The 15,383-nt window shown below is 46.3% G+C and overlaps 1 long non-coding RNA gene across 2 annotated transcripts; it reads left to right on the top strand.

Annotated features, from left to right (window-relative positions):
- Nucleotides 1-1,260: 1,260 nt before the first annotated feature.
- On the top strand, nucleotides 1,261-14,557 carry LOC144768076 (uncharacterized). 2 transcript variants are annotated; one of them, XR_013598466.1, is made up of 3 exons: nucleotides 1,261-1,381; nucleotides 13,908-14,069; nucleotides 14,165-14,557. It is a non-coding gene; the product is annotated as an uncharacterized LOC144768076 (long non-coding RNA). The 2 variants fall into 2 exon arrangements; XR_013598465.1 differs by having other exon boundaries at nucleotides 13,908-14,557.
- The last annotated feature ends 826 nt before the right edge of the window (nucleotides 14,558-15,383 follow it).

The raw sequence follows: 15,383 nt of genomic DNA, 5'->3' as shown, positions 1-15,383 counted from the left end.
CTAGATACTGTAACCCTCCTAAAATTCAGGGCATATTGACTCATCCAATAGCAAGGACGCCGCATCAGAGGGCAACTGGTTTGAAAAGCACATGCTTCCTAGGGTGCCTGTGTTCAGTTAGAGATAATGTCTATGGGACTGAACCTCCAGAATAGTATACTGTGAGTTGAATTATATGAAGAATGTGTATATTGGACTGTCATTTTCCTCGTCATCTCTTGTGATATGTAAAATAAAACACAACACACCTGGAGGCCAACAAATCTATTATGAATTTAATGCAAAAATAGCAAAAGGCCAAGCAAACTAACAAGTCACAATTGTCTTTGCAATGGACGAGAGCATCCACCCTAAAGCAAGTTGGAGTATATAATGCTAATGCTACACAATGTATTTTTTATACACTTTTCTCCTAATACAAGTCAATGAAACCTGAACACATGATGGAAACAGTTACTGAAACGACACTAATGAGTAGGAGGCAGGATCTTCTCTCGAGAGGAATGTGAGGAGTCTGTGAGTTGCAGATAAAAGATACACAGACAAGCTGCAGAATTCACTGTTTCTGGAAATAACACTTCTGTTTGTCAATATTCAATTCATTACAAGATGCAGGAAAGTGTGCAGATGGACATCACTAAATAAAAGGGTTCTGGGCCCTAATAGAATCATGTAACTTTGCAGGTTATCATTCTATCCGACTTGAGCCATTAGTAGCACCTTGGGACTAGTGATCATACTAACCAGCTTCAGTCAGTATTGGCTACCTGAGACCTATTATCCTGCTAAGTAACTCCAGTCAGTAGTGACCCCTGTACCTTAAATCCTGCAAATATTCAAAACCAGAGGTCAACTCTACTGCCAACCAGTTCCGGTCAATATTGACATATATTGTTACCCTGCCTGTAATGAATTCCAGAGGACAGCGCTCTGTGGGTCAAAGAATGGAAGGGCTGGGGAACTGTCATTCATCCCACTGCTAAGCAGAGCAGTGTCATGCTTCATCCTCCGTCAGGCCTCTGATTTTGACCAACATCGCTTAGAACACTGAGACTTTAGAGACCATCCTTTTAATGAGAAAAACAAAACTACAAGTCCCATAAGCAATAGTGGTGGAAGGTGTCATGCATGACCTGGGACAACATCCGATTCAGCACTTCCAGTTCCATTTTTTAAGTATTTGAGACACTATTGAATTTATAACCTTTGTTTTTTATGGTCATGAGTCACCAGAATACTAAAAACCTGTCTTTTATTTTCAGGGTCAATTAAGTAATGGTCACCAGCTTGGAAGCTCTGGTAATTCTTCAGTATTTGTCATTGATCTCCATATGTGACTGGTTTGGGTCTGCCCCTGCATCGTTCCCGATAACTCGCACAGGTAAGGAGCTTGTAGCAGCAACGTGATAACCCCATACTCGTCTGTAAGAAGTGCACTAGAAGGCAGGTGTCCGATCATTTTTGTGAAACAAGCAAGCGCGAATATCTGCTATGTACATTTGTTAAAATAAAACAGTCAAATCACAGTATATTGTTCCGGAGGTTCGTCCCAGAGACATTATCTGTAACTGAACGCAGACACCCTAGGAAGCAGGTGCTTTTAAGACAAGTTGCGTTCACTCACTTGAAGGTGACATGCTTCATCATTGGGCTCTACTCTTCACCAGGCCCTCGCTACAATGCCTGGTGGGCACCACCAGAAGGCACTTTGTCGCAGATCTTTTAATAAGTACGCCGGATGAGTATAGTAGGACAGAGGGTGTTGTGTCATAAGATGTGAGATTGGTGAAGTCTGAATAAAAGATCAACTATTGACCAGTTGCCGCAATATAGTTAATGTGATCTTCCTGGTCTATGTTGAGATTAAAAACAGTGGCAGAGAAATTGAGGAACTAATGTCCCCTATCACTGTGTGAAAGTGTCGATCACCTATGGACCTGCTGGTAAGCTGGGGTCTATACTTTAGGTCAACGTTTTACATGCCTTGTGTAGTCATGGAGCAATCTGTTGGCATTTCATCAGGACCAAATATTGGAAAATGGGTAAATGTGACCTAATCTTCTCCACAGCGTGAGGAGCTCTGTAACTCAAAGCCCTGCACCATGCATAGGTGATAAGGTGCCTATTACCATCGTACTACCACAGGTGAGCGCTGTCTAACAGGGTGCACTAGATACTGTAACCCTCCTAAAATTCAGGGCATATTGACTCATCCAATAGCAAGGACGCCGCATCAGAGGGCAACTGGTTTGAAAAGCACATGCTTCCTAGGGTGCCTGTGTTCAGTTAGAGATAATGTCTATGGGACTGAACCTCCAGAATAGTATACTGTGAGTTGAATTATATGAAGAATGTGTATATTGGACTGTCATTTTCCTCGTCATCTCTTGTGATATGTAAAATAAAACACAACACACCTGGAGGCCAACAAATCTATTATGAATTTAATGCAAAAATAGCAAAAGGCCAAGCAAACTAACAAGTCACAATTGTCTTTGCAATGGACGAGAGCATCCACCCTAAAGCAAGTTGGAGTATATAATGCTAATGCTACACAATGTATTTTTTATACACTTTTCTCCTAATACAAGTCAATGAAACCTGAACACATGATGGAAACAGTTACTGAAACGACACTAATGAGTAGGAGGCAGGATCTTCTCTCGAGAGGAATGTGAGGAGTCTGTGAGTTGCAGATAAAAGATACACAGACAAGCTGCAGAATTCACTGTTTCTGGAAATAACACTTCTGTTTGTCAATATTCAATTCATTACAAGATGCAGGAAAGTGTGCAGATGGACATCACTAAATAAAAGGGTTCTGGGCCCTAATAGAATCATGTAACTTTGCAGGTTATCATTCTATCCGACTTGAGCCATTAGTAGCACCTTGGGACTAGTGATCATACTAACCAGCTTCAGTCAGTATTGGCTACCTGAGACCTATTATCCTGCTAAGTAACTCCAGTCAGTAGTGACCCCTGTACCTTAAATCCTGCAAATATTCAAAACCAGAGGTCAACTCTACTGCCAACCAGTTCCGGTCAATATTGACATATATTGTTACCCTGCCTGTAATGAATTCCAGAGGCCAGCGTTGTTGCTAGCCAGCTCCAGTCACCAGTGGCCCGTCACATATTATCCTCAATAGGATCAATGCCCAAGGCCTGTGCAGCTGCTAACCTGCCCTAGTCAGTAATGTCCTCCCAGACCTGTTATTCTGCATATAATCAGCAAGGCTTTGGCCCTAAAAACACTCACCCCCACATCCTTACCGTATAATAGCAATGTAATTTATTTACTTACATCATACGGTAGGTACCGCACTTTTTCACACGATCCCAAAAACAAAGAAAATCACAATTTGCCTAATTGTTCAGCACTCCACCATGTCAAAAATGACCAAATCACACCAAGCACTATAGCCTGCCACATCACATGGCACACTCAGCCACAACATGACAAGATACCACGGCTGGGATTCGGGGCCATTAATCCTCTTTTCGAGGCTTGTGTGCTGTAGATGCACATGCTTTACATACTCCTGCCATCTTGTGTTGGGTGCGGATGTTTGCAAGTTATTTTCCTTTGAAGAAGTCTTTCCAGTCACGAGGTAAGGTGACTCCACCTTTCGGTGATAGTGCGCATGGGCATCGACTGCATTGTTAGATTGTTTTTTACCCCAAACGGGTTTGGATGTGTATTACTGCACTCCGAAACCGCTCTTCAGGTTCCCCTCAGTGCGCAGTCCAAGCTACCCTCAACTGTATTGTTTCAGTACACGTTTCCCTGTTCTCCGCATTTCAAATCAATTGGCAAACTCTCCATTTTGTGGGCAACCGTCGGGCCTTGCTGTGTAGATCAAGTTTGTAACTTGTGCATCTCTCCGGGGCACAAGAAGGAAGACTGCGACGCTTGTAAGTCGTTTCGGTCCAAGAGGACTCTACACGATTATCAGGCTCGATGATGAGAGAGACAGCGTCAAAGCATTCAACACACTCTGGATATCTTCGGGGAAGAATCTGACCAAGACGAGATAGAAGCGTCCGCCGTAGAAGAAGAGGCCCATCTCTATGCTAGAGCGCAATCGCATGCTGGGGCAGCCATGTGATTGCAATTCTACGTCATACCATTACCATAGGCGACTGACCAAATGTATAGGTTATCTTGCGCCCTTCTGACATCTAAACAGGTCTAATAAAAAGCATTTGGGTGTCAGCTCAATTCTTAGTTGTGTGGCATGCACTATTTCTTCGACAGCTAGTTTGATCACACATCAGAGTACTGGCTGATAGGTCTGACGACTCCAGGAGCAAAATAAATATCGCATTTCCAACCACAGATTGGTATTATCAGTTGACTGTAATGCCCTTTGGTTTGAAAAATGCATCTGCCACTTTTCAAAGGTTGGTGAACTAAGCCCTTGCTGGATTGGAATCCTTGAGTGCAGCATATCTACACAATATTGCTGTCTTTAGCTCCACCTGACAGGATCACCTGATCACCTTAGGAAAGCACCGGGGGCTCTGAGAAGTGCAGGCCTCGTTATCAAGGCATTCAAGTGCCAGATAAGGCAGGGAAAGGTTGCATACTTGGGTCACTTTGTTAGTGGAGGCCAGGTTCAACCTTGGCAACCCAAGATCTAGACCATTCTGGACTGGATGGCTCCAACTACCCAGACTCAAGTGAGGGCCTTCCTTGGCTTCCCTGGATTATGTCAAGTAATTCATTGTGCAGACCGATGCCTCTGAACATGGTATAGGAGCAGTGCTATCCCAAAAACATGACCACGGTCAAGATCAGCCACTGGCTTTCATCAGTAGAAGGCTAATCCCCAGGTAACAGCGTTGAAGTGCCATTTAGATGGACGCCTTTGCTGTGGGTTGGTCCCTTGAGAAGTTTAGGTCAAACCTCTTTGGCTCCCCACCATTCCTGAGGCAGTGGTGTTTGCCGGAGGTGCAACAGGTCCCCCACTCTTCGGTTCCTGCTTCTAACTTCCAGGTCTGGCCTTTGCCCGCCCCGCTTGGCTTCGGTGACGGCCGCCTTAGTTTACAGCCGTCGCCCACAGAGGACCTGTTTTCTCCACTGTGGGGCCCTACGGAGGCGGGTGCGGCCTTCGCTCACGCAGTGTCCACGGCTCTGGGTTTTCTGCGCATGGGGACCCGGTTGCTCATTTCCCGGCAGACCATCTTTTGGAGGTTCTCCACCAGGGCTCTGGTGGGAGGGAGCTATTGCTACCCTTTGAGGGTTCGCTCGTTTCTTCCCTGATGGACACCTGGGGGCGTCCCGCCACAGGCGATCCGGTGCTCCAACACCTCCTGCACCGGCACCTTCCAGCGCCACGTGACCTAGCATGTCTTTCCCTCCAACCCTCTGCTTCCAGTCCACTTTTGCGGACTTCTTTTCCCTCCTTGCCGCCGCTGTTGTCTCCGCCATCGCGGGAGGCCCGCTGGCTGGACTCTTGGGGACACAACATGTTCGTCTCGACCAGCGATGCTTTGCGGGCCCTTAACACCTTATGCGTGTTGGCTAGGGCCACCTCTTCTTTTTGGGACTCGGCTGAGTCCATGGGATTCGCCGCGTCACAGGAGACTGTTTAGGTCGACTTACGGCATCATGCGTTTGATGGCCGGGAGCTAGCAGCGTTTATTCTCCGCTCCGCTCTGGACATCTCGGAAGTGCTGGGCCATGCCATGGCTACCTCGGTCGCCCTCCGTCGGCATGCTTGGCTTCAGGACAGTGTGTTCCCTGAAAATGTTCGGGAGCGGCTGGTTGATCTTCCATTCAATGGCACTCTGTTATTCCATGCCCCGGCAGACTCCGCCATCCAGAGGTTCTTGGCAGGGCTCCATCCTCCTCCTCCTCCTTCTCCTCCTCCTCCTCCTTCTCCTCCTCCTTCTCCTTCTCCCCCTCAGTGACTGCTGAGTTGATCTGGTTCTTGGACTTACTTTTGGGCAGGTTGCCCTGGCTGTGAGGTGGGTTTTATGGCCACTCGAGTCCTCCTTGCTGAGACTGTGGCTTTGTTGGCTGCTGGACTGCCCTGTGTTGACTGTGTGTGTTTTTGCTTGAGTTATCTGCACAGAATTGGCCCTGAGATTAGGCCTTCGGTTTCTCTCTTGGGCTGCTTGACAAGCCTTCTGCGGGTTTTTCTTTTCCCCTCGTTTTTTCCTCTGCTGCGGAAGTTTCTTCCAAAGAGGGATCCCATGTCTTGGGACTTAACGTACCCTATGTGGAGTAGTAGTAGCTGTTATATAGCTTGCGCTCTACTAGGGAGTTATGGTCGCCTTCGGGCCTCTGCTCTCCATGGCGTTTCTGTATGTTGCTGATGCTTCTTTAGGTCGTGTGCGTGGACCCCTCGTAGTAGTGTGTCCGGGCATTTCCTTTCCTTCATGCTCCTGTCCTGGAGGCTGGGTTGGTTCTGTGTTTCTTCTTCTTTTTTCTTCTTCCCACACCACTCTTGGGTTCTGTGGTGTTCTGCTTGTGGGGGGCTAGGAAGACGGGGCTCTTCGCCCTGTCCATTGGATTAGTCCCCTGTGGGACCCTCTGTCTTGTCCAGGCTGGTGGGGTCCTTCCGCAGACTCTCCTTTCCCTTGGGTATGGCTAGGGTATCTATTCTACGTTAAGGAATCTGTGGCTAGTAGTCTCTATCAGATGTACGAGTTACTTTCCTTTGGTAACGATGTATCTGGTAGAGACGATTCTAGCCCCAGATTCCTTCACGGCCCGCCCTTCCTCCCCGTTCTGCGAGGACCCTTTGGCTTGCCCTTCTGCACTCGCCTCCCGGTGGATGGCTATGATGAGTGAGTGCATTATTTCGCTCTCTCGCCAAGACATTGTCTTGCTTTGTTCCTTCCTCTTCCTTGGCAATGTAGAGACTGGGTCTATAGGTACTCCTGTGCCCCTCTGTTCTGGTTGCTCCAGGATTGAGGCTGGCGTTCTTTTGTCCCTCTTGTTCCTGAGAGTCCTGGCCCCTCTGCTACCCTCTGGGTTTGGGTAATTTGGCCGTGCCCTGCCTCCTTTGGGGGGGGGTTGTCGCACTCTGTGCTGGGGTTGCCTTGGACGTCTGTCGTTCCCTTTTTTTCTTGGAACTTGCTCCCCTTCATGGGTCTTGGTCGGGGTTGAAGTCCTGCTGCATGTTGTCATGACATTTTGCATATGTTCCTTGTCTTAAGGGGGTACTGTTTTCATACTGGCAGGGTGGCTGCTCAGGGCTGTGCTCTGTTCTTTCTTCTTTCCCTGCTTTTGGGTACTGCAGTGTTGGCACTGATCCTTATGGTGTTCTTCATCACCATTCCTTCTTTTCCATTTTTCTGCTGTTTCACACACTGGTCCCATGCTCCCACAGTTTCTCTGCTGGCTCCACGTTGTGGTGCGGAAAAGTTCTCCGAACAAAACTGACGTAGGCGCGCCGGGGTGGGACTTATGTGACCTCGCTGACATCACGTACGCGGACGACGCCTGGTCGGAGTCGCGTGATGCTGTACCCCCGGCGCACAGGGATGCTGTGGCAAAAAGTTTTCCAGATCCAGTTTCACGCCTGAGGATAATTCTACGTTAAGGAGTCTGCGGCTAGAATCGTCTCTACCAGATACATCGTTACCGAAGGTAAGTAACTCGTACAACAGGTACATCATAGAAAGACTGATGGACATATTGAAGCGGACCTAGAGATATATGCATAACACAGAAAATATAGAGGTCTTGATTTAGAGTTTGGTGAGCAGGGTACTCCTTCACAAGCGTGTTGGGAGTACCCTGTCCAACAAACAGATGGTCTGCCTGACCTAGTGCAAGTCAGGTGGATTGTCATATGTCCAGCCTTTCTTGGGTGCCGTCGGTGTAAATACATCGGACGGCCATTCCTTTTTAGATCAAGCAGTCTGATGTATTTTTCTCTTATTCAGCACCACCAGGGAATACCTGGCAGTCGTGATGAGAATCTTTTTTTTAAATGAACCCCACTTCCTGGGAGAAAAATAATCAGGGAGAAAGTTCCTAAGGTGCGAGGGTGATTAGTTATTGTTTTTTAAAAACAAACTACGGCTTTCGAAGCTTGTTTTAGAAAAACACACAAGTTGGTGAATGGCCGCCTGAAACATGGCAGCCGCTCACCACCCCTGCAGTGCCTTCAGAGGAGCCACCATGGCTGCTGCTCCTCTGAAGGGACAGAGAGCGCCACAGGGCCAGCAGAGATCTCTAACAAGTCAGGTGACCCTTTGGACTTTAAATCAAACCCATAGACTTGATGATTGACAAATAGAAGAGTGAAGAAAAGAGAGAGTTAATTAGAATGCTGCCGATATGTGATTTCTTGTATGTGAATAAGTAAATGACAAGACGCTGCTGTGTTCCTTACCTTAACGCAGCCTTTTTTTAAAAACCTGCTATATATGTCGCATTGGTTTATCTCTGCAAGTTCAGCTGAACAAGTTACTGGTTATGTTAAATTATGTCATACTGGATTGCTGTCTAGAAAACATACAAGGACCAAACGCTTCAGCTTGACAAAGCAAGGGAGTTTCAGTGCCGCCTCTCTGTTCAGTCTAGTTCCGGGGCAACGGGATAGGTAGCGGCTACTGGGTTGAGATCACTTTCCTTTGATGTCATGTGACCTATCCTAGTAATGCTGCGCAAACTGACCAAGTAAACCCTTTTTTGTACTTGACTCTCAAGTTAGCGAGGGCGCGCAGTCACAATATTCTCAGCTGTGTAATGTCGACCAGCTTGAACTCCGAGCTCAACAATAGATCAACAGACTCGATTTAATAAATGACCAGCACACTGCTTATCTTGCCAAGACACAGGTACTTTTAAAAGCTCTTTTTATTGAACTTGTGCTGAATCGATGGTGTTGACAACGAAAGTACGGTGCACATTAGCGAGAGTAATTAGACCAAAAAGGCAAAGTCTGAAAAAATGGAGTGAGTAACATAGCTTGGCTTGTCCTGAAACTCCCTGGCCAAATCCCACTACATAAAACTAGATCGCAAAGATGGTACATATTTAACTTTCACTACTTCATGGCGCGTCACATGGCCCGGTAGCTCTACCATCCCTCCCATATCTTTTACCATTTACAAGGGCAGCCCCTGCTGAGATACAACCTGTGTCCACCTGTTGACACCAATCAAGATCTGCTTCCCAATCCTCCACCCTGGGGGTGGGGGGCGGGCTGGCTGGCTCCCCAACCGCTGCAATATTACGCTTGCCAACCGCCGAAGCCAGGGCCAGTCATATTCTGCTAAAACTTTGCCATGTCACCTCACTCGTGATATTCATTGAATTACCGGACAACTCCACACCACATTAAAAAAGCCCCCCCTCACATTCCCTTACTCAGAAAGGTTGTCGCCCACCCTATTCGGTGCACAAAGCTCTGGAGTAGTAGGTCCTATGTAGATCTGTAGTTAAATTAGACCAAAACGAGTTCTAATTGCCACCTCCCTGGCACCCTGAATGGCCTCAACCCAATCGCCATCGCCAAGTGTGCCTAGATCCCTCTGCCACACAGCTCTCCGCGTCCCCAAGGGATTCGGAGAACTGTAGATCAACTTCCTATAGATGGGCTTTTTCAGTCAGGGGATTAGTTAGTAGCTGGTCCTCCAGTGGGGATGCATCAGGCAACTGCCCCCTTCCCGGATGTGACTTTGCAGAGCGTGACCCACCTGCAAATGTCAGAACCGTTTTTAGTCACCTAATTTATACTTTTGTTGTAGGATCGTGAAGGACACACGCACCTGTCCCCTCCACACATCGCCCAGCGTTCTAAGCTAATCAATCCCCATTTTGTGAAGCCCTGCAATCCTCCCACTGCACTTAAGAGATCACTATCATAGAGTGGAGTCATTTCAGTCCATTTACCTTCTCAGCCTAAACACTTGGTAGCCTCTCTCCACACACTTACCACTGTTTGGCTACGAGTAGGTAGGGTGCTCTCAAGCTTTCTTCGATAGAGCACCGGGGTGGGGTAACCTCTCTTGCCCATGGCCAATCTATCTACCTGGTAAGCAGGATCCTTACGGTCCGCAAAAACCCAGTTGTTGACTGCCACCAGCTGCGTGACCCAGTAATACTTCTGAATGCTCCGGACCGCCAGTCCACCTTAATGAACTCCCCTCTGCAGCTTACTCAGCATGAAGTGCCACCATCCCACAACAGCAGCCAAAGTTCTCAGACTACCTTTTGAAAGAAAATCTCTAGTGGGATCTTAAAGGACTTTTTTTGCACGATGTACTAGAGGCCCTGGAGGGTGATCACTTAAAATAGGGCGACCCGGCCCAGTAAGGAGAGCGGGAGTGCCCACTAGTGTGGGGCATCCCTGCGAAGACGATCTAATTTCGGGAGTATGTTCCTGACTGTGGCCCTCTTGTAATAAACACGCCCAAATATTTAATGCCATGTAGTGCCACCCGAACTGTGCAGCCGCAGGGTCCCTGCCACCAGCAGGAATATTAAGGACTTCTTCCAGTTGATCTTATATCCTGAATAATCTCTAAATATGTGAAAAATGTGTAGGATTCGTTCACTCAAGAAGGCTGATTACGTGTCCTACAGCAAAACGTCAGCGTAGAGGGAGATTCTTTCATCCCACTCCTAATCAACTGGAACACCCCATATGAGAGGTCCTGGCGAACCCACGCATGTGTGAAGAGCATAGGAGACAAGGAACATCCCTGTTGGACGGCAAAGACTCGGGAAACTGTATTATTGACGCATATGCGCGCTAGAGGGTCCACATACAAGAGCTTGATTGCAGCGCCACTGGTTCAGCAAAGGAATCCCCTGTCGCATGTGGTACTCCACTAAGGTGTCGGAGATTTAAGCGCGTTCCCTGGTGTGGCATAACGCCCGATTGATCAGGATGATCCACTGTTGCAATTACTGTCAGCAGGCAGATTGCCAGGGCGTACGCAAGGACCTTAGTCTCCAAATTAAGCAGGTAGAGAGGTCTATAAGACCCACACTCAGTTGCTGGTACGTCCTTTTTTGGGATGACCACCACCTCAGATGCTCTTTGTTCCTCTGGGAGACACCCTTATTTTCAGGCAGTCTGACACCTCCTCTGGAGGCACTCCCTGATTTTATCCATCATGCTTTTATATAATTCTAAGGGGAGCTCATTGGACCCCGTCACTTGCCCTGTTTGCAAGGTTCCTATTGACTTATTCATTTAGTCTACTGTCAGGTCTTGGTCTAGTGCGTCTCGGTCCTCATTCGTTAGCATTGGCAGGGTCAGGTCTTTCAGGAAGTCTCTCCCAGTATTTCCGTCCCCTTGTTGTCAGTGTCCTCAAGGATCCAGTTCTGTCCTTTGTCTTGTCTCTCTAACCATGTAAGCAAATCATTGGCTTTATCACCCATATCATAGAGACAATGCTGGGTAGCCAGCGCATGAGTGCCCGCTATTTTCCATTAGTGCTCTTAATGTGTGCTGCTTCAGTTTATGGTGTAATGGGAGAGAAACTGATTCCCCACTTGCCAAGCGTGCCTCCAGGAAAGCATATTCCCTGTCCTGAGCCTCGCACTTCAATTTACGTTCCTTCGGCATTCCCCCAATCAAGGCTTGTGTCTGGCCTCGAATCACTGCCTTGAATTCATCCTATAGCACGCAAGTTGATTCAACAGGCCGCCCGTTCTCATTAAAATAGAAGTCTGCTTCATCTCTCATACGAGCTTTGAACATCTTGTCTTATAAATATCCCAGATCAACCCTTGTGGGTAGGATGAAGTCCACAACCGGACCATCGAGTTGCACCTCCACCAGCGAATGGTCTGAGATTCCCCCTGCTATGTGCATAGCAGCTCTAAAATCAACTTTATGGACAGTCTGGGTGAAAAGATGGTGCAGGCATGCCAGACTACCATGTGCAATAGACAGGTGCGTCCGGTTCTGATACCTTCTTCCCCTCTAGGGGCATTTAGGAGTATCATGAATATAGTATAGGTGAAGTTATGTCACTCCAGTCACCCCAATGCGTATATGCTCTGTCGTAAGCGTCTTACCTTTTCACAAGATGAGTCAGTCTTGTCTGGGTCTCTTTCCTGTTTCCCGGCACTTGAATGGCACGCCCGAACACTCGAGAGAGAAGTGACCCACCTGCAAGCTTTTGTGGAGCGCTTTTGTCCTGGATGTAGAGCTGCATTCAATAGGGCACCCACTCTCTTTTCTTTGCCTTTGCCTGAAGATCACCAGTCCCAAGGTAGCAGTCACACCTGGCCTGTCGGTAAGTGCATCCCCTTTGGAGGCCTGACTGTCAGCAATTGAGCCCACACTGTGGCCGGCTGGACCACAGGCGTAAGCTCAGACAGGTGTTCGACACTGGAGTAGTTGTAGTCACTCATGGGCCTCTGACACAGAGTAGTCAGGAATTCACCTGCTAAAAGCCCAACGCAGGCTTTCCAATAAGCCAGTAGATTCAGACCCTGTTGTGCTAGGAATCTAGCAAATGCAACCATGAACGGGCCGGTTGGCAGCACACAATTGTCCAACTGGGCCTCAACAATCACATTGTCGTAGAGTATTATTTTCTGCCTTGAACTGTTGGGAGAGTCTTGAGGGTGGGGGGTGTCCCTCAGACTAGCGGGTTACTCTGTCTCACATTGCATTCATCCTATGCACACCAACACCCTAAACACGCACTTGATGTTAGTGCAAAGTCTGTGCATAGGCATAGAAATGGAGCATTACATAGGTGTGTCAGCAGGACCCCACTTCACTGACCATGATGCAAAGATCTCATCAGGCTATTGATCCTTACAGCAGGGTGCATTGCCACCACCGCTCTAGCTGTTAAACCCATGACAGTCCTCTGCCTTAAATAAGGGCACAATTGGTGTGACCCTCCAGGTCACAGGACCGGTCCAAGACCTCTCATAGTCCCTTGTTAGAAGTTGCATAGTACTGGGATGGCAGAAAAATCTCATGTAATTGTTTTTTAAAAACTTTGTGATATATTTACCCCAGTAACGTGCAGTCACAAGTTTGACGCCATGGACAGGGGAGTTGCCACGAGGAACAGATTCTTCTGCTTGCTTGTCAATCCACCTGCCATTCACTATTTCATAGTGTGTTTCTGCTTTTATTTACCACTAGTTTTAAGCAGGTGGTAGATAAATGCATGTGGTTGGTTGGAGGGCGATGGGTGAAGCAGGGGAGGGAAGGGTAAAGAAATGTCTGACAAAGGGAAGAATTGTGCGTTTGCCCCAGTTTGTAAAAAAACCAGCATAAGTCTTGGCTGCTTCTGCTGCACCCAGAGTCTTGTGCGTCTTTTCAGTCTAATTTTCCTGTCTGGAAAAAAATGGTGTCCTGTTTTTCTGCACCCGGTACATCCAGGTGCAGAAAAACCTAACAACTGATAATCAGGTGAAATAAAATGAGCACATGAAAGTACGCCTTAACTTAATTGCCCTTGATTCATACTCTGGACCATAGTCGAGGGATATGTCTAGGCATAGTCCTCGCAGCACACAATAGATTTGCTTGAGGCAGAGGCCAAAACTCAAAAGTCAGGATACCAGATACATGTAGGTGGTAACTCAGGGCATGGGGAAACGCCTGTTGTCCATGGAGGGAAAATTCCCGTCCCAGAAATCTACATTAAAAATTAATTAATAGTATCCTTTTTTAAATATCTGTTTGGTGCCAGTGAATATGACTTTAATTTCTGCCTTTGGGATTCTATGTTACAAGTCCATAGGGTACATGTATCCTTTGTGAGCTTAATAAAATGTTGAAAATTCTACAAATCCTCACTCCTACATCCAAGTACTCTCAGGCTACAATTCTACACTCTGCTCTGTCTGAAAAACAGCTCAACATTTTCAAAATACTGCAGCTCTGCATTGATTTGGCTTGTAAATGATATTTTTGGAAATTTTCATGTATTAACTATTTATTTTTAATACTATAGGTGATTGAAATTACTGACGAAGAAAGCAAGATTTAGCACCAGAAGTCAGTGCCATAAGAAGGATTATTTTGAAAAACTGAAGGACATCCAGCATTCTACGTTTAAACAATTTCCAAAATCTAGGTGTGGCGAGGAAGTGGGAGCTGAGGAAAGTACACTACTGTAAGTGAAGTCCCTAATTTAGCATTTCATTAACCCAGAGCAAAGCCATATCTGTGCACAGAATAACCTTCATCTAAAACATTATGTAATTCCAGAGAGGAAGCACACACTGCATAAAAGAAAGTTATAACAAAAGGTTTCTTCTGCAGACCATCAAAGAAAAGACGCTGAGAGAAGACTTCGGAAGCTGACAATTAGCAACCAAAAGATTGGAAAATCACCTTTGTTCAACAACCGTTTTTAACCAGTTACACAAGTTTGAGACTATCTGCCTGTGGGTAGAAAACCACGACCCAGTCTGCTTACTCTTGCGAAAACCTTAAAAATTCACAACTTTATTGTGTTCATAACCATCTCAGATTGTTTCCTTTTTATTGTATACTGTTCTGTAATTCTATGTAAATCGCCTCACCATTATCTGCTGTGCATGAGTGATATGTAAAACTGTTAAATATAAAAATGGAATAAATGAGCACAGTTGCGCTATAGGTAATGTAAATAAATCCTCGTCTTCAGAACTAAAAACATTAACCTTACACCAAACAAAGAAAGGGTAAAAGGAACTGATGTTCTGCGACTGGTGATCCACAATAGTACTGTGCACGCTCTAACGCCTTCAGTTACTGCCATTACGTCAGTGCAAAAAGGTACTTATCAGTTTAATTATTAAATATCAGACTAACACCTTATCACTGCATTGCTAAGAACCTATACAAATAGATTTGAGAAAATCTTCAGTCACAAAAAAAGTTTCTGCCGGATAGGCTTTAACCTAAAGACTATTATCTGCTAATAACATTTCGACAGGTGTTACAGGGCTGCTTCCAGACATATTTTGCTCAATTCAAGTGTTAAGAAGATTACACACAATTTCTTTTAGAGATAAATGCTGAACAATATCTAAACAAGACCAACTCTAAAATCGGGTTCACTCTTACTGTGGCATATAAGCAAGAGAAAGCTAAATGTAGAGATACTATCTCTAGGAATACACCTTATAAAACCACGGACTTTGAGAACAAATTCAGTGTTCAAACCCGCCTCAATCAAGGCAAAATAACCGAAGTTGGGGAAAAAAGTTACCTGTACCAAAAAAGATACAGCCATAAATCTCATCTCACAGAATTTGACAGAATGCACACTGGGGGAAACCACTCTCAGTGCAATGTATGCCAAAAAAGTTTCAGGCGTAAATCTTATCTCACTGAGCATATGAGAATCCACACTGGGGAAATCAACTCTCCGTGCAAAGTATGCCAAAAAAGTTTCAGGCGTAAATCTTATCTCACTGAGCATATGAGAATCCACACTGGG

Source organism: Lissotriton helveticus, chromosome 1_1 (assembly GCF_964261635.1).
Source record: "Lissotriton helveticus chromosome 1_1, aLisHel1.1, whole genome shotgun sequence".
NCBI lineage: Eukaryota > Metazoa > Chordata > Amphibia > Caudata > Salamandridae > Lissotriton > Lissotriton helveticus.
This window is presented reverse-complemented; position numbering and strand designations above follow the sequence as displayed.